The following is a 20,315-nucleotide window of genomic DNA, read 5'->3' on the forward strand; positions in this document are numbered from 1 at the left end:
CCCCGCATGAGGTAATGGAAACGGGGCCGCGCTCGTGGCGGGGGGGCCGCGCGGCCTGCGCCCCCGCGGGCGGCAGGAGCCAGCGCGCGTCCAGGCCCAGCTGCCATGTGACCCCGCGGCCCAGCGCAGCGCCGGCGGCGACACGGGCTGCCGGGAGGCACCTCGGCTGCCGCCGGCACGAACTTCCTGCTTTCCTGCTCGCTCTTTTTTTTTTCTTTTTCTTCCCTTTTCTTCCCTTTCTCTCCCTTCCTGTGCTGGAGAGAATAATTTCTCTTATCCTCTGCTTTCTGCCAGCTTCCGGCTCTTTTGATTGTGGGTCGCTGCTGTTTTTTTCCATGGAAAAGGGGGAAAAACTGTTCAACTAGAGGGTTAAACTCTTTCTAGGAGGACATAAGTGTGTATATACAAGTAAGTTTATTGTGTATTTATGGTTAAGAGCTGTACTTTCGCTGGAACAGCCTCAGGAGCCAAAATAGGGTTTGACAGCAATTTTTTTAAATCGGGATCCCTGCATCTACAGTATATCACTCCTGACATCTGGTTTCTGATATTTTAAAGCTTTATTTGTGATATTGTGTAAATGAAAGAAATTAACGTATTTTTTTCCATGAAAGGTTTTCTTTGTGACAGGCACTCATTTTAAACAGTTCTCTAGTCCTGAATTGATGACATTTGTTTATAAATATATATATATGCAAAAAAATCTACACAGATTAATTCCTAATTAATAATTCTACCCAATAATACCATACACATATAGTTGTATATGATATTCATGCCTATCCTAAAACAAATATTGGTAGTTTTTAATCAAAAACCTTTGATGGTGAAAGCTTGACTTAGTGTTGCCTTGATTATGAAGAAGAAATGCATTAGGAAGTGTAGAATCCTATACTAGCAGAATTTACACCCGGACTTTATAGTGGATGAACTCATGTTTTCATTCTTCAAGCTGAGTAACTGCTTTGTAGTGTTTGAGGATTTATTGAAACCATACTAGGTTTCTGAGGACTTTATAATAGAGTCTTATGGCCCTGAGAGCATAATTGTTCTCCAAGGATTTTGAAATCAAAACAGTGTAAGTGTTTTAGATTCTGTGTGGCATAATGAAAATAATTTAATGCCTTTTAGTGGCATACCAAGTTTATTTCACTTACAAGAGAGACATTGCAATATCTCTAAGCGTCCATAGTGTAGGGGGATATTGTAATGTGTCAGTAATTCATGCGCCATGCAAGACAAAAGGTCAAGAGAGCAGCGTTTCATTTTCTGACTGGAATTAGCTTTAGATATAGGCACTAGAACAAATATGATCTTTACAGGAGCAAATACAGTGATCAGGCTGTGTGTATTAAGTTAAGCAATGGTACTTTTTTATTTTCTGAGCGAGACTTTGAGAAGGGCAGAGATTTTGCTTGAAGAAACATTTTAAGTCTCTGCCCATGATTTAACGAGAACTTTGCAGCGTTCGTTTATGCAGCAGCCAGCATTTCTGCACTGCTCCTCGTGGCCATCCAGAATGGTCCTTGGAACTGACATCTCCAAAACTGGCTCTTTGGCTTGCTTGACCCTCCACTTGGAGGGACTTTGAGGATTGTTTAAGCAGGAGGGGGCCCAACCGGCGGTGCTGATGGCCCATGGACAAAGTGGGCCCATGGGGCAGTTGTGTCCCATGTGAGGCTGACACCAGCACAGGAACACAGCTATTGAAAAAGCCAGAAGGGAGGAAGGAAAAAGTAATCTGTGTTTTTAAATTTATAGAAAGTAATTGGGTAAAAAACAAAGATACTTCATTTGACTCAAAAGGTCAAATTCCAGCAATTTTGATTTGGGAATTCTTGAGAGAAAGGGAGTTTGAAGTAAAGCCAAATCACTAGCGATAAGGTTTCTGCAGGAAAACAGTGCCAAGTATTCTGTTGTTTCCCCATGTGCATGTGTGGCTGTGCGAGTTTTTGGGTTTGCTGCTACTGCAGTATTGCCCAGCAGTAAATATAAATAAATAATTATGGAAGCTTGCACCAGAGTAGAGATACTCATCCATAAACTGATGCTCTGCTTTTTTGCAGAAGCAATTGCGCAAAGGCCAAGCAAGAGACAATCCATTCTTAGATCCACCTTTCATGTGTTTTGCAAGGTATTAGCAAGATCTTCTTTGTGTGTGTATTACTCTATTTAAAAAAAAAAATAAATAAAATGGAGCTATAACACACAAATATGAAGTGGGACACCCTATAATTTATTTCTCCTTGCAGAGATCAGTTATAGTGACTTTCTCCCTTTTTGTTTATCTAGCACAGAATAAAACTGTAGCCCATTAGAGGGCATTGGCTGTCCTGTATTTGTACTTCATTCAAATTGTCAGTCTCTTACTGCTGACAGTTCAGTTACTTGTAACAATTCCTGTGAACTCACTTATTGGCAAGAGATTTGCCTGAGCTTGTCTTTGCTTCTGCAAGGGTATTTTGGAAAAAATTAGAAGAATGAAAGCTGCTGTGAAATGTAGCCCTACTTTTACCCTGCTGCAACACTGAAGGCACTGGAGTTACCACAGCAATGGACTGGGCCCACTGTGTGTTTCCACCTTATTTCAAAATTTATACCAAATCTATGCCAAAATGTCAAAGTCAAAATTGTCGGTAAGTGTAAAAAAGCCTGCAGACCTGTTGCCATCCATGTTGCTGACTTAGCTTTACGGTAGCAAAGATGGCTTTTGCCATCACAGTAGGAAAATAGCTTGATCTTCCATCTTTTTCAGTTATGAATCAAATTAGCCATCATGACTTCCACTAACTCACAGCTACAGAACTAAACTATTTTAAAGGGTATTAGTGACTATTTAAAAAGAAAGTTTCAGAGCCCATTTAGTTGTGTTATAAAAAATTAATGAGCCCTATTTAAAATGAGAAGGTACAAAGCAGCTCTTCACAATGGTTATATGCATTTGTTAGCTCATGCATAAAATTTCTTGCCCTAACTTACTATGATAGTGAAGGAGAAATGGTACTTTTGTCAAAAAAAAAAAAAAAAATCTGCTCAGATACTACAATTTTTGCATGATGAGTAAAAAAATATTCTTTGTTTCCAAAGCGCCTTCTTTAAATTAGATATTAGAATTGAACTTTGAACTGGTAAATCAGCAAAAAGAAAATCATATCTGTAGAACTTCAGTGATTCTGTAATTCACTAGTACTGTTCTGTGTCTCCCTGGGTTTCTGTTAGGAAACCAGCTGGCTTTATGAAGAATAAGGTAACATGGTACAAATTATTTTTACTATTGCTTTTAATTTTAAAAGTTCTATGCAAGTTACTGCCTCTATAAAGACATCAATACCTTATAAAGTTTCCACAGTATTAAATATATTTGAATGCGAATAAGGTATTTGGAGTGATGAAATAGCAGATGTGAAGTATCAGGTTGCGTGTTTATTCATCTGTTATTGCAATCATTGTATAAAGATACACTTTTCTGTGTGTGTGTGTCTCACGGCAACATACACAAAATGCAGCAGAGAGAGAGCACCTATTATGGAAGTTACTATTTAGGTTAGTGAGATGGTAAACAAATCTGTGCGGAAGCATCCTTGCCATGCAGGGATCGCGCACCGCGTTACGTCACGGCGCTGTGCCTGCACGGAGGCGGGCGGCCAGCCCGTGCTGAGCAAGCTGAGCAGGGTGGGGAAAGCGAGGGGCCAAAGAGACAACATCTGTTTGAAAAGTTACTACTTAAATTACTCAGATGCTGAACATATTTGCCTATAAACATTTTTTGCAATCTGGTGATGTTCTTGCAACATCACCGTGCTGTGCTCGCAAGAAGGCGGTCTGCACATGTGAGCTGAGCAGTGGGCACCACTGTTGTTAGAAATGAAGGACGTCAGGCCAATGTGTGGTCTAGTATTTCTAGAATATGGGAGAACAGGATTTCATTTTTGAGCTTTCAAGAGCGAATTCTTAACTGTTTAGGACAAAGTGATGGCTTCTTAAATGATGGAGAATCTTTCATTTTCCTCTCCTGCAACTCAAGGGAGAGCCTAAGTGGGGCTGTAAGAGCCCCGTGTGATAAGCCTATCAGCTCCTACCTGGGGAGCAGGCGGGCAAGAGCAGCCTGTGGGAAGCACCACATCTGAAAATGCGAGTAATGCTGTGCAAGGTCACACGTTGCACAGCAATCACGTATTCCCCTTGGCCATGGTGGGCAGGAGAGCCATGTATTCCAAAGGGAATCAGAATAGGGTGGACTGGGAGGTTTTGCTCCAAAGAATTTGCACCAAGAGGAACAAGTGCTTTGGAAGTGTTTTGTAGCACTCTTTTTTTTTTTATTTTTTTTTTTTATTTTATTTTTTTTTTATTTTTATCCTCTGTGTACCACATATCTTCTCTTCAGACGTCTGTGTAGAGGAGGACTCACAGAAAGTTCTTTATAGCCTGTTTATGGGAAGTTGTGTCAAGTAAACTGCCTAGCTGCTATGCAAATTTACTAGTGTTTAGAAGCCACCCTCTTAAAGAGGACTATTAGCAGCCCTAGGGTTTGCCTAGAACTAAGTGGAAGATACAGGAACAAGTTCAGATCTGGCATTTGACCACTTATGAGTCATTTAAGGGCTGTTTCTGTTCAAATGACTGTAGTTAGTAAAGTAAGAGAATGTTTTTCCTTTATGACAATATTCCTTTAGTAAAACTTTTGTTTAAGAATGACACATATTAGAATGAGAACACTGAATTGAAGCAACCTCGCTGAAATATCCATGATACATTTAGGAGATTGTTTAGTATGATTTATATGATTTCATTTTCCTTCCAGAACTGATTTCACAAGCTGAACTTGTGATGCTGCAGTTGCAGAAGGCAGAGTTTGCAGCCTTAAGAAACAGGGTTGTCACAGCAGGAGGTAGTTGAAACAGCCCTGATCGGACTGATCTAGTGTGTTAGAGTTGGTTGCTCAGTGTTGAGAGCTCAGGAGAGTTGAAAAGCTTGCATGTAGAAAATATTATAATACTCATTTAATCAATGTGTTTCCTTGAAGAACTGACATCCATCAGGGGCAAGTCAGGTGCTGTATTTCTGGTTCAGACAACCAGGTCAAAGAAGGCCTCCTCCCAATTCAGGATCATGATGGGCTGTTTTGTTTGTGTTGGTCCCATTAATGAGACCAATATGAGATTATGGTAAAGTGCCCTCTGTCTTATCAGCTTCAAATACCAGCTGAAATGCCTCGCGCAAAGAATCCGCTGGCCGTATCCTCTGTAAGGTTCATGTGAGGACATGCCCAGTGAGTTATATTCTGGTAGACGCCAGTACTCTAGGCATCCTTTGGGAAGCAGAGAGGTAGAAACTGTTGTTTTAGAGGGAGAGAAATATGGACAGCACAAATAGCACCTTAAAAGAAGAGGTGTCTGGAAAAAAATAGTCAAAACTTAGCCTTCCCACCACAATTATGGCTTGCACCAGTAACCAGGAGCTACTGGAATTGCTGACTTCTAGCACCTGTTCAAGGGATGTCTGATGGGCCCTGGGGGTGATTGGTGAAAGCCACCACTGCTTCCACATGGGCGTGGGATTTCACTAAGATGTTTCCGCTCCTGCCCGTGGATTTGCTGAGCGCAGGTGTGATCACAAACGCTGCTCTCAGGAGCAAGGCACAGCGGGGACACAAAGGCTTGTCATGGTACCTTTGGGGATGTGCAGTCTCCCAGAGAAAAGGCCTTACATCCCACCCCATGCCTCCAAGAGCAAGGCCTGCCTAGCTGTTAGAGAGTAAATGCTGTGAGTGTGGCGTGATGCTTGCACAATTCCCGGAGGGCTGTGTTATTCGAAATTAATACGTATCTTGCCTGGCGCTTACAGGGATTTCCTCAGAGATGCACACATGGCTTCTTTGTGATGCCCTTGAGAAGCTGCAACCTTATCATTGTATGAATATTTTCCTAACCTACAAACATTTCGATGTGGGACACTTAGTCTGCGACATCAGAAAGAAACATTTCAGAGTCTCAGTTTCCACATGATTTTAGGCTGACCATATAGCTTAAGGAGTTGGGTGTGTTATTGGATTAACAGTTTACAGACTTTCAGCAGGAGTAATGAGTTGGCTAATATAAGATGCCTCCTTTGAAGCTTTTATTATTAATGTTTTTGTTCCAAGCATACACAATTTTTTGCATTGGCTGAACAAAGGACATGGTTTTGCAAGCAAAAATAACATGAATTGGGAGAAGGGGGAGAGAGATGAACATAGATGTGCTAATTCTATGTCCTGAATGCTCTTGCAAACAAAGGCAAGTGGCACAGCTTGGCTCATTGCAAAAGGCACACCAGTGTGTCCCAAATTCACAGGAAAATTGAAAGCCTGGGAGAGTGTTGTGACCCAAGGGAGCTGCTAGGGTGTCAATCAAACGCCGGTAGAATTTTACCTAGAGAGGACTCCAGGACACACTGTAAATAGAAATCATGGTCAGTGCTCGTGTTCTCTAGTGTGACAACTCAGTGTCACTATTGCAACTGTTTAATTACAGCCTTCCCACAGCAGCCTTGTCCAACTAGGTCAGGCCTCCTGAGGATTTCCCTAGATTCAGGCAGATTTTATCCTTTTATTGGGATCTCTTTGCAATGATTGTGCTTCTAGCTACAGAGAAATCCAGATATTGGGCTGTTTGATACCCACACAATCTTATGGTATTGAGGAGCCCAGCACAAAGTCTGCCCTGCCACTGTAGGGGATGCTGTGTGTGCGAGCCACCAAAACAGATCAGAAGAAAAAGCTGCTCCTTGTTTGCCTGCCCTCCTTGGAAAGACTTGTTGGGGCTCCAAATAAGCCTCAGATGATGGATTTGGCTTGGGATGATGAATAAAACATCTCCAGCCACTTGGGTCTGCATCCCATTTTTACCTCTGACTAGGTAACTCTTCTGTCCTAGGTATCCGAGGGGGAATAGGAACCTGAACGGTTCCAATTCCACTGGGTAGGGACAACAGACTTGCAGTTGTTTGGGGATATTGTTGACAACTGTAGCTAGTAGTAAAATAATGTTTCATAGTAAAAAGAGGTTTGGAATCATTTTAACAGATGTCTTTCTGTGATCTGGCAACTTAACCATTCAATTCTTCTTTGCAAAGAATTGTATTTTTATTTGTTCTGTTCTTCCTTAATAAGGTCTTCCATGGCAATAAATTTTTTAGTACAACTAATGGAGAAATGCAAGCTTACCAACAGATCGTTATGTATGTACACACATATATGTGTGCGTACATATGTGTGTGGATAAAATTTGTTCCCTTCCTGGACAATTAAAATGTAAATTGGCTTCCACCTGATAGGATCCCATCCCATTTTGTTTGGGTGAACAAACTGTGAGAGGGATCTGCAAAGAAATTCTCTCATCCCTGTTCCTGCTGGTTACTTGGGCAGCTGAGCTTCCTAGGCTCGTGAGCGTGTGGTGCAGCTAGGTCGCACAGTGTGTTTTTTATCCACAGGATATCTAGTCACCAAGACCTGTGAAAGTGCCGAGGAGAATTATGTAAGGGACGGCCCATGGAGGAGCCACGCTCAGTCTTCTGCAATCTGCACGGCAGTGATAAAAGACTTATTGGGACTACACAACAGGGCTGCGGGAGCAGTGTCGTTAACAGATGGGACAGTTCAGGAAACCCTTTGGCCTGGCCTGTCTGCCTCCAAGGCTCTTTTGATCTCTTTGAGCCCACATTTGATAGTGGTTGTCCCGAGTTACAGCCTCCCCCTGACCTCTATGAGCAGGGAATTCACAGGAGCCAGCGAGCACGGGGTAGGCTCCAGCCCCGGAGCTAGCCGGCCGAGCGGGGTTACGAGGCAAAGAAAAGGAAAGATGCTTCAGAGCTGCAATTAGGTTAGAAAACCAAACAACAACAACAGCAAAAACCAAAAAAAAAAAAAAAAAAAAAAAACCACCACCAAAAGCCCAAGTCACTTCTGCTAAAATTATGAAATTAGAAGTTTTACAGGCTGTGTTCGCCCCTGATGAAGAAAAAAGGTAGAGAGAGATTAAATAATTTGAGCAAAGTTGCCAGGAATTTTATAGAGGAGCTGGGATGGGAGCCCTCTCCCCCTGCCCAGTGCCATCCATGTTCTGATGAGGCGGGGGCCCCTCTCCCGTTCAGCCAGTGCTCCCTGGGGAGCCTGGGGCAGCTGTGGCACAGCCCTGTTTCCCAGCCCACATCCTGCGCACTGGAAGCGCGGGCTGCCATTTCTTGAAAGTCCAGCCTCTTAATAACTTGACTGCAGGGTGCTTTGCACCTCTCAAAAGGGAATTGGCTAAATGCCATTTTATTATTATGAAACATTTATTTAATACAGTAATTCCTTGAAACTGAGTAAGAAAAGGTACTTGTAGTATTATATACTGCATGCAAATAACGGACAGCTATAAAAACTTGGACTTCTATAGGGAGAAGAGAGAGAGAAAGTGGATGGGAAAGGGAGGCAACATTTAGCCCTCCGTTGATCCCCCCTGGGATGATGTGAAATGTGTACCTTCCCTAGAATAATATAGGGGCTGGTGAAAATAAGATGATTTAATTTATTCATAACATCGTTATTCAAGAAACAGAAAGGTATGTAGTCTTATCCAGAGACGTAATCTAAGAGGTCTTTACTCTGTGCCAAGCTAAAATTCTGCTATTTAATTACTGATTTAGAAAATATCTTGGGCTCAATTTCCTCCTCAGCTACACTGTTATAAATCTAATGGAGTTGTTAAAGATTTATGGCAGTGTAACTGAAGGCAGAATTGGGTCTCTTATGTTTAAAACTTAGTTTGCCACATAAGTAATAATTTCTACTTTCTAGGCAAGAGTTTAAGAATCTTGCAGACCTCTGTTTCTGTAAAAGAAATATGAACTACAGTAATGTGGGTAAGTGATTAATGTTGGAAGGGATGTCTAGGGGCAATCTGAATTGGCTGGTGTGGAAAATCCATGTGCAGTTCAGATTTAGGATCTGTTTGCAAATGCCCCATAATTTAAAATGTCAAAAAAAAAAAAAGGTTAGGTTCTCATGTAGTAAATTAATACACTACTTGCTTGTTCAGTACGCAGCAAGCTTTGCTGCAATAGTGCCTCAGACCAGGTGTGAACTCATCCCATTCCCCTTAATAGGAAGCTAACTTTAAAATTATTGTGATTCTTTAAATCCTAAGAGTATCTAACTAATTAAAAAATCCACTTTTGATGTTATTTAAATTATACATTTTATAACTTAAGAAGGAAAAGTGTTGCCTTATTTATCCAAACTTCAAGAAATCCCATGTTAGCACAGATGTATTTTATTCTTTGGCTTTCCAGCTTTAATGGAAGGGACTTTCTAATAAGCTGCTGCCTCTTTCCTCCTCCTTGCAGCTTTCACTTAGGAAGCAGGTTGAGGTTGTAAGTCCCCTTGGAGGGGCTCCAAGGCTCAGCTGGGGCGCAGCCGGGGCTCAGGGTGCCACTGGCCGCACAGTTTGCTGCATCAGAGGCATGAAACGGCCCCCAGCATCGCAGCAGGGAGCCGAGCTGAGGCCTTTTACTTCACACTGGGGTGGAGTGAAATGCTCGCAGTGTCAGCTACGAGGGCGGGAACCTGCAGCTGGAGGGTGAGCGTGCAAAGCGAGGTGGGACCTGCTCTAGCGCCCGCCATGCGTCCCTCCGTGAGGCCGCTCAGTGGGGCCCGAGCTGCCGCCCTGGCCGCGAGGTGGGCGCGAGGCGGCCGTGCCCTGCTCGCTGCCACAGCTGCAGCCAGCGCTGGCAGTTAGGGGTCTGGCATTAGGGCACTCCTGGGCTCTTGCCCTTTTCTCTGGGAGGTGTTGTAGGCCGAGGGCGTAAGAGTTGCGATACGCATCTATCCCTAAAGATAAGGCCTTTGTGGTAATGTAGATCAACAACTTTTCCGAGCAGCTCTCCCAAAGAATAAGCCCTTTACGATAACATCGATCAACAGCTTTTCCGAATAGCCCATTTTAATGTAAATACGCACTGTAGGCCCAGCATCTATTCCTGCCAGCCTCACTCAGGAAGGAGCCGGAGGATTACTTATTCTGAGCACTGTAAGCTAACAGTTTTAAGACACAAGAGAGAATAACAGATTGGGGATGTTATATTGTCTTTAAAGGGTTTATTTGTTTTTACAATGTCATTTTTATTAGCTGCAAAAGCAGTAACTCTCAACCTAAATCACTTAAATGCTTAATATAATCCTGACTTGATGCATTAATTTACAATACATGTGACTTCTGCATATGGATTTTATGGATTTTTCTTTTTTTAATACTGATAGAGCATTAATTAAGTGAAAATGAATTCAGGCTTAGATGAATAAACCACTCTATCATTTCTTGAGGTATTTTGCAACCTAAGCAAAGGCTCAGGTATTCCAGATATGATAGATGTGCAGATTGCATAAGACGTTAGGCATTGCTCACCCGAAGATACAGAGTCCTGTCTGCCCTTAAACCCTTTGTTCTCGTGGCTGAATGCAGTTAATTAGCAACCGTCACCATAGCAACTGCCTCGAGTCCAAAAACATTGTCTCGTTTTTGCAGTTTCGCTTATCACACTGTTTACCTGAAGGGCTTTTCACTGCGCTGAGTCTCATTGGAGTTGGCTGCGTGCCTGCTCACGGAAGTGAATTGTCAAGATAGAAAAACACCATGGCAGCAAGATGCTGAGCAGGGCCCTGCGCCTGAAAGCAAGAACGTGTAAAAAGTTCTGGGGAAACAAAAGTGGAAGTTTGCAGTGATTTACATGCAGCTTTAGAGCATGCGGCTTGCCAGAAACGCCGCGCTTTTTCAGCGGCAGCTTCGCTGCGGGGCTGCTCCGCAGCATGTGGCAGCGCAGCCGGCTCCGTGCTGCTCGGGGTACCGGCCCCCAGGGCGCCGGCCTCGCCTCGGAGCCTCCCCTGCAGCTCCGCGAGGAAACTCCGCCGGCGGAGCCATTTCGGAGCGCGCCGATGCTGAGCCGCGCAGCTCCGCGCATCTTAGGCCGCTGCCTTATTTGCTCTCCTCTGCATTAACGTCATTGCAAGGGAAATCCACAAGGGTTGTTTTCATACGATTAATTAGGAAGGAAGGTAGAAGATCTCTCCTGCTTGTATAAATCGAAGTACTAGGGAGACTTAGACTTGTTTGTGTTAGCTGTTACAATAGTGCTAATATATATTGTCTTGTATTCATAGGACTCAGATAGTAATGATAGGCATGAATTTGTACTAAAAAGACTTCAAGTAGGTCAGCCGATACTGACAGTTAAATCTGGAGTTCATACAGAACTGTGTCCACATGTATACACCAATGTAGTGGCTTACTTAAAAATATGAGTATATCGTTAAATAATAGTGAAAACTTAATGGAATTTTGATCTGACATTTATATCTAGCCTGCAATCTGAATGTTCCTGGCATGGGTACTCCTCTGTACATAGTACATATGTATTTTATATATACAGTGTGTGTGTATTTTATATAAATATATATTTACCCATATATATGTGGGGTTTTTTTGCTGGACTTTTTCCTCATTCAAATTTGTGGGTATTTTTTGTTGTTATTTGTTTGTTTTCCTTAGGAGGCAGTAAGATGGATGAGAGGCAGAGGTCAGACTGGGGTAGTGCTTATTTAAGTATATGCAGAGTGGGAGTTGACTGCTATTAAGCTGTTGCGGGTTCTCGCCATGGTGGCTTCCCTTTTCCACTGAGAGCCTCAGCTGACAAAAGCCACGCTCCTTTTTAGCCCCAAACCGTGTGTGGGGCTGCTGCATATTGGTAAACAGGCTTCATTTGGTGCAGTGTGTTTGAGGTCATGTTTCTGTACCTTTGAGAAGGTGTTCGGGGCTCTTTCAGGATGAAAAGCGGGATGCATGTGAACCCTGACAATAATACTCGTGGGTTCCATTATTCCTGTAGAGCTTTTGGTTGATAGAGGATTATTCTCTGTTCATGTTAAAATATCACTTATATTATTTCACAGTTACTATCATTATTACTAGTATCTGAATTATAGCAGTGCAGAAAGTCTGTAGTCAGGATAAAGGCTCCATTGTGGTAGGTCTTGTGCACACAAGACAAGACAATCTTGGCTCCGACTGTTTACAGCCTGTTTTAAAACCAGTAGTGTGAGTGAGTTTATCATATGAATAGCTGAGAAAGAAAGAAAATACTAAAATTATAGAAAATCCATGATTGCATAGAACAACTGTACGTTTAGGAGGCTTCGAGACATTCAACGTTTGTAATATTCGTAGCTCCAGAATGTAAATAAAATGATTTCCTTTTTCCTGCCGCAGGCAGTCTGGGCTGATCCTCCCGAATGCACGGGGAGCTGCGGCTCCCTCCAGGCCTCGCAGCTGGGGAGCGTTGAGAAGGTTGAAGGGTTCACGGGTGGGAAGAAAGAGCAAGGAGAGTAAGCGGAGGAGGCAAAAGGGCAGGCAAGGCTGGCATCGGGAGAGCTGTTGAAGAGGAGAACAATTCCAGAGGATCAATGGCCTCACTGTTTCTGGGCAGGGAGCTGTCTGCACCTTCCTGCGTGGTGGGTCATTACGCCAGTGTGTTTCCTGTGCCCTTGGACTTGCCAACTGATTAGTGGGAACCATCAGGCACTTGAAGGCATTCCCCAGGTAACTCCAAACCTTTGAGATTGTTTGGTCACATTCACAGTTTTTACACAAACTTGCTTTGAATGGAAACCACAGAAAGTGACCAAGCTGTCAGGATGTTTTCTGACTTTTTAAAAGACATTTAGTGTTGTCAGCACCTTTGAATCTGTGGCTCGACTCTGCTGAAGTCAGGCTCTCTAGGTGTCTGTAGGGGTCCAGAAAAGGAAAACTCTAATGGCCTGAAAAGCCTGCTAGAACTTGACGTTATTTAATTAGCTTAAAGTAGAGCTTGGCAGTTGGAAACCAGTGGAAAGGACCTCCCTCTTTAAAAATATGGGCCACATCCTCAGCTTGTATAAACTGGCAGAGCTCCACTGAGAGAGATGTTCAGCTTCTGTCCATTAGCGAGGAAGAGAGAAACTTTTGAAAACAGGCAAAATAATTTATGTGGCTGTATAAAATACCAAGAGGGCTCAGGTACAGACATTATTTTTAATATTTTTTAAGACCGTGTTTCAAAGTAACCGTATCCTTTTAACAGTCTTGTTTTTGTTGTGCAGCCTGGAGAAAGAATTCAGCTCACTTTCCCAGAGCTGCCTTAACTCTACAGTTTTCAGGAGCAAAAGGCACCAGGATGCAGGTTTTTGCAAGTCATTCATTTTTGAAACCAAGACATCAGTCACTCCTTCTAGTAAAGCCAGGCTGCAGAGTTGTTCAGATGCACTTATTGTGTGATAACTATTAGCATCTTCTAATCAGCTCCTTTTAGAAATAGAGAAATCTTTGATTGAAAGTTGTCAGGACACCTAAATCTTTTCCAGGGAAAATTTGTGCTTTTCTGAAAGCTCCCATATGTTTAGAAGCTGTTGCATTTTTACCTTCTAATATTTCCTGTTAGTTGTCTATTTTTTGGTTTTAATCGCTAAGACAAAAACAAAGCTGACTGCTCGCTTGCCCCATTGCTTGGTATCAACCTGACAGATTCATTAAATCTATAAAAATAGCCAATTAGAGTTGGAAGGGAATTGAACTTGTTGAATTGTTTACAGCCTGCTTTCAGACTGGCTTTTCTGTACCTGCTCCTTTTCCCTTGAATTAAAGCATCTGTGTAATTTAAGAAGATACTGCAGGTTAGCCCCATGCTGGAGCGTATTGTTAGACCTCGAAGTACACTGACTCCAAGCAGCAGAGCAACTGCAGAAATAGAAATATTAAGAAGAAAAACAAACTTTAAAGGAAACAATAAGAGAGATTAAAATATTGTTACGTGTTGCTGGCCTGGCGGGCTGAGCCCTGAGCTGCCCTGTCCCAGGCCGGGGCCGACACTGTGGCCGAGTGGAGCTCCCCGCGCACGTGCTGGAGGTGAGAGCCCCACTGCGGGGCAGGGCCTCCTCCCGTCGGGCTCTTGCGTGACCACGGCTTCACCACCGAGCCTGGTGATTCATGCTCCAGTCAGCTCTGGAATTGCTGCCCTCCTCCCGCCACGTGGGCCACCTTTGCCCTCTGGAAGTTATTTTGTCAATAGAAGACGTGCAAAAGAAGTGGCACCTTCAGCTGCTGCTCAGGAGCCTGTGAAAGCACCAGTAACCTCTGGCAAATGACTAATGTGGGCAGCTGCAGGCAGCCACTGTCACCCCTGCCACCCTCCAGCAGCCAGGTGAGGGGCCTCTCTGCTGTGAGATTCTGGGGGAAAACCCAGAGCACCACTCTGCTCCCATGGGAATCGGACCTTGTGTTCAGTGGGCAAAACTGACCCAGATTTTCCTCATCTTCAACATCAAGGGACGTTCGTATATCCCCTATTAATGAGTTGCAAACCTTAGTAAATACCTGGCACGTGCTGCTGCCAGGAATGCCAGGGTGGTGGGCTCTGCTGTTTATGAAACCATCTGTTAAAGCCAATAGGTTTTGCTTATGCTGCCCGTGGCTTAGGGAAGTTTTGGAGAGTTCGTGGGAGTGGGGAGTTATGCAAGCTGCAAGACAGGCATGTGACATTTTTGTGATAAGAGTAATGTGACGTGTTGGCCTATAGTATTTCTGTTATCGAAACATCTAAATTACCTGAAAATTCGTGGTTAAATGAGCAGACTTGCAATACAGTGATTTCAGGTCTCATTATTTTTACAGCACTAGACTTTATAGCATGCTGTATGAAATACTCTGCAATTGTCAAATTGCTTGTGAGAATTGGAAGCTGTACTGGACAATCGAAGGAATTGATGGGCTGGCTACCACAGGCAAAACTTGATTTCTCAGCTTGTTTAGATTAAACTATGAAAGATAACCTAAGGTCATAGATATAAAGCCTAATAAGAGCTTTCTTTGAAGAAAATTGTCTTGCAGGTTGTTAGGAAGAATGATGCTAAAGTACAGAAGAAATTTCCCTGGACAAAAATGTTATACCAGGTTACACATAAAAGGCCAGATTCACCATTGCCTACACAATGATGAGGTGAGGTTTTGGGCTGAAAACCACCTCCTGTGAGAAACTGCATTGTGAAAAATCTGGCCCATAGCCTTGGGAGAATGCTGACAAGGGTTTTCTTGCATAGTCTTGCTATTCCATTTCGGGATGTCACAAGCCAGGATTGCACGTTGTAGTAGAACTTGGCAGGCAGGTTACTTTGTTTCAAGTGCTGTATATAAGTAGAAGACCACTCTCCAGCAAAACTGTAGCCATGGAAGGCTGAACTGAGGCCACAGGTTATTTTTCATGGTATTCCCTCCCAATTAGGGCTGACTGTGTCAGGATGCTACATGAGAAAGGCAGCCTGCTCGGCACAGTTTGTGAAGTGATCCCACTGTGTGCGTAGCTGCTGCTCTGCCTGCGGTCCCTGCAGGCGGCTCAGGTTCAGCACCTGTGTACATCCAGGTTCTAGTCTGAATAGCCCCAAGGAACCCCTGGGATATCAGTCACCTCTTGAAAATGTAGGCCTGAGTACCTTTCTTGTCGCAGGCAGAATTCCTTAAAATGTAATTCAAAATTGTATTTAGAGCTCTGATACACTACGCCCAATATAAACCCTCTATTCATAATAAGTAGGTTTCTGTGTGTGCCTGTATGCATTTGACCGTTTTGTGTGTGTTTTAATGCAATGGGTTTTATTAGAGCTCTGGGAAAAATCGAGAGGAAAAGGCATGTAACCGGTGAGCTTATTTCCCATTCATTTCCCTCTTGATTCTTAATCTATCAAAATCGATGATGCATCAGAAAGACTGAGGCGGAGAGGCTGAAACGCAGACCATGTAAGACGAAAAGAGGATTGTCAGGTCTGTAAATGTGAGCTAGGGACATAAGGAGCTGCTATCTGGGGAGAGAAATTATCATTAAAACCCAGGAGAGACATAGTTGCTGCTGTTGGGGTTCACTGGTGCTAAGGCCTCGCTCAGAGTGAAATTCAAACCTATGTGGAGAAGCAGGGCAAGCCTGGATAGCATTTAGGACGAGTCCAGTTTAGACCCATATTCCCCGTGTGTGTGTAAGTACCTGAGCTCGGCTTTGCAGTGTGGACGACTTTGTGGGTTGCTGAGTCATCAGCGGCGATTCCGGCTTCGTGCTGGCTTTCCGTAGGGTGCTCAGAGGGTCCGTGTTGCCCTTTCAGAAGGGCATTGTTCCGTTCAGCTTCCAAAGCTCCTCACAGGTACTTGTGACCTGGGCTGTGCAATACCCCTGGGGGGAATGGAGCATCGTAAGCTACTTTGTGCATGGAGCCTGCACAACGCAAGGGCAGCACCGGAATGCTGCTGGAACGCTTCAGGTCACAGGGAAGAGCTGCCATGTTCTTGAGCATAAAAAGAGAAGTCAAAATGCTCAGACGTGGAAGCCTCCATCTAGGCCCTTAAATCCAGACGCAAGCTACATAAAAATGATGAGCCGAGTAAAAGCGACCAGGCTTGCACCTTACTACTCCTGATTTAACCTCAAGGCCTGTTGCTTTTGTATTCCCCAACCACAGGCCTGCATCCCTTGTTTGCCAGCTCCCAGTGCCCCTAAGGTTATATCAGGTGAGCACTGCTATAAAATGGAAGCTGTGGGAGGAGAGTGCTAAATCAAGGCGTCCTGAGTGGGGCTGCTCGCACCCGCTCTGTGCCAAATGCCTTTGCACTGCCCCATGGCCTGGGGGCTGCTGGCTGGGCATCCACATGGGTGGCAGCCAGGGACGCGGGCGCACGCTGCCGCTTCCCCAAGTTAACACGAGCAGCGGGTATTGCAGCCGGGCAGGAGGCTCACGGGCAGCTGACAGGTCACATCTCCCATTACCATCCCGCGAGGAGCAAGGAGGACAAAGGCATCTCAGGCTGGGCAGCAGAGTTTTAGCAGCAATAGTCAGGCTAGGTTAAACAGGAACAGCTGCTCCCGTCAGCTGTGGCACACTGAATGAATTGAAAGAATCCATGGCCAAAGAGAGGATCAAAATCAGGAAATGAGGAACTTGGAGAAAGAAACTTCAGAAATGGAGATAAATTTGGATTTTTGGCTCTAGTTCTGTGCTGTAAATAGAAAATAGAGACTAAAATGGGCACAAGAGAAATGTAAAGCATTTGGAGTTTACATGATGGAAATTTGATGTTAATAATCTTGACCCCAGGGAGGTGCTAAGCAGAGAGAAGGAAAAAAGTCAATAGAATTTACTGGGTAATGAAAAGTAAGTCTATTTACAATCAGTGGAGTCCTTTATATATGAAAAATTTAAAGAAAACTTAAAAAGATGCATTTTTAGGCACTATGTGTCAGGCCTGAAAGGGAAAATGTTTGAAACTGCCTGTAAATCCAGACCTCTAAATCCATGAAAGGGACTGGTCCAACAGACACTTGCAGCCAGTTACTGAGTTGCGCCCGTGCCGGCCCCGGCGCAAGTCAGATACTGCTGGGGCCATCCTGTTTCCACTGGCATGTGCTGAATTCAAAGGGGATTCTTCTCCATCCATAGAAGTCGAGTGCAGTTTGCTGCGTGCTTGGAAAGCTGTGAGAAAAGAGGGGCTTGTTCCTGTCACTGAGAGCACTGGAAGCCCATCAGCACCTTCAGTAGGACACAGGCTGCCATGGTTGCTCCAGCAGCCTCTCAAACCCACACAAAGACTTTTCTTGACTTCCAAGAGCATCAAGTACTGTCCTCATATGGAGTTTTTTATTACTTATAATGATGTGATTCTTTATTGTTTAGTGTAGTTAAGTGGTATGTAGGAAACACCAAGTAGAAGGCTACAAACTGTACAGTCCAGATCTACCAGTGGAATTCTCTTTCAGATGGCAGTGATGCAGGGAAGGCGCCAGGACTTGGTGCCGCAGCCCTTGCTCAAACAAGACTCAAGTTTCCTGTGGGCAGCAGACGACTTGAATAAGGAAATTTTAGGTCATCTCAGTAAAGGAAAGTGAGTGATTTTATTAGAGCCGAAACGTTTGTTTATAGCTAATAGGTTTACATAATTATTTTGTCACCCTCTTTTTCTTTTTTCCTAAAACCCCTCAACTGTAGTTCCTATAATTACGACACTGAACTTCAGTCAAGTTATTTGTGAATAGCTGCTCCCAAAGAAAATAAGGCTGTTGCAGCCAGGGATGCTGACGAGGCAGAGTGTTCGATCACTTCGCACATTTTTATTAAGCAGTGGGTTGAAAGGCAGTACAATTTGAAAGCCCTGTCATATCTTTGATAAATGCTCTCTAACGTTGCTGTATTTTGCCTGGTTATGACAGAAGCCATTAGAATGACATATATTTCAGCTGTCGTCAGTTTGGATGTGCAGAAACTCCAGGAAAAAAGTATTTTTCCTCCCCTAATGTCCTAAAGGAGAAGACCTGTCTTGCAAGAGGGGATGTCCCTTGAGTATAGGATTTGGGCAGTGGGTCACATATGGCAGGCACTGGCTGCTCATTTTTATTTTATTATTTTTATTTTTATTTATTTATTTGCTTACACCTAGCTATGGCAGAAATAGGAGGCAGTTAGTCCTAATGGCCTTGTCAGTTGTGGACCTTCTGCAATATATTTATTTATTTATCTGTTTATCTATCCCAGGGAGTTTCTATTCTTGGATTTGGACTGTAGGGCTACTCAACGTGAGTAATGACTAGGCAGGTAGGTCGCAGGTTCTTAATGTTAACATTTAACTTAATGCAGCATTTTGTGAATCATTTCCATAGTTTCTTTACGAAGGAAAATTCACGTAGTAAGGTTTTCTATGGCAAATGTAGAAGCTGACTGAACTTAAATAATGAGCATTATTTGAAAGTATTCCAACAGCTGTTAAGACTCTCCGTTGTGTCTCCTTCTGTGTAAAAATTATAACGGTAGCTAAAATAGCCTCATTTTTCTCTGTAGATTATTAATTTCAAAGTTGCTAATAACATTCATTAGAGGTTTCTGGACAAATACAGACAGGAGCTTTGGCACTTTAGTTTCCTTGAGTAAAGAACTTCTTGCATGACAAGAAACAAAATCTGATACCCTTCAGAGGACTTGCAAATAAAACTAGGAGAAATTTAAAATATGAAACTAATTATTATCAGAAATTAGACTTAATAAATGAAGCTGACTAAAAAACTGAGGTGGATTTTCTCCCTTTATGTGTATCAAAAAATACAGCGTGAAATGCCGTCATTATGAGAGTTTAGCAGTAAAGTCGGCTTTGGATCAGACACAACTCTTGAAGTAAAACAGAGATACTACTCTGACTAATTTTGCATTGTAATAATTATTTAATGCTCACAATGAAGCCTTGTCTGTGGGGATTTATGCTTTAGCTGTGTCTTACCCACGCCTTGTAGTTATTAGCTACAGACAAAGCTGCCGTTTGTCGAAATGACATAATGTATATCAGTGTGTCAATGAACAATATCAGAAATGGGCATTTGCTGCTATAATACGTTAACTGTATGAAGTCTGGAACAGTTTCCTCTTCATGTTTGGAAATTTCATTTAGCAATGCATATACCACAAATAGATTTCTTTTACCACCTATGCCTGCCATTTGAAACTTGTAACGAATCTTAATTTTGGGAGCCACCATATGTGTTCTTGTCATATAGTTTATGTTAATTGTAAGATTTTTCTTTTCATATTTAGCACACTTATTTCATCCTGTTAGTCAGCAAGATCTCTGCAATGGTTGCCGTGGTTTTTATTAAACTGCTGCAAACGTGCCTGTCTTGCACTACTGTATAAAGAGTTTGCTTGTTTTTTTGTTGTTTGGCTTTAGACCCTTTTCACAAGCCTGTAGTGAGAGGCTTAATGCAGTACTGAAAGTGAGCTTTGCGTGGATTTTTTTTTTATTGTAAAGGCTGTAGGATTAGATCTAAACATTGCCTGTGTCCCACTAATTGCATGAATGGAGAAAACCTCCAGAGTGCTCGCCATTTTCACGACTGCGAAAATACCAAAGTCCTAATATTCAGATTAGACACTTGCAGTACTGCAGTTCTAGAGTAGCCCTTTGGGTGTGAGCTGGGGGCTTGCACCATTTAGGGCCAGGGTAGTTTAGGTCTGAATAATTTTTGCAAGTTGCAAGTTGGTGTCAGTATCTTTGCTTGCTGAGGGTGGGAGAGGCCAAGTGCTAACACATGTTAAAATTATCCAGTAACAGTGACGAGCAAATCAGGTGCCCATGGGAAATAAAGGCATGGGCTGTGTCTTACCCTTGGGAGTTGGTCCTTCTGCCCTTGGAAAAGAGCCAGGTGTTCCCATTGGATAAAGCAGCCTGATTCTCCTTGGCCTCCACAGGACT

General features: G+C 43.3%; 1 protein-coding gene across 5 annotated transcripts in view; it reads left to right on the forward strand.

The window, feature by feature from the left end:
* The window catches only part of TEAD1 (TEA domain transcription factor 1), a 140,641-nt gene that overhangs the window by 53,615 nt on the left and 66,711 nt on the right, over window positions 1–20,315 (forward strand). The gene's annotated exons all lie outside the window — the stretch shown is intronic.

This window comes from Nothoprocta perdicaria, unplaced genomic scaffold (assembly GCF_003342845.1).
Source record: "Nothoprocta perdicaria isolate Ctin4 unplaced genomic scaffold, notPer1 scaffold_15, whole genome shotgun sequence".
NCBI classification, from domain to species: domain Eukaryota; kingdom Metazoa; phylum Chordata; class Aves; order Tinamiformes; family Tinamidae; genus Nothoprocta; species Nothoprocta perdicaria.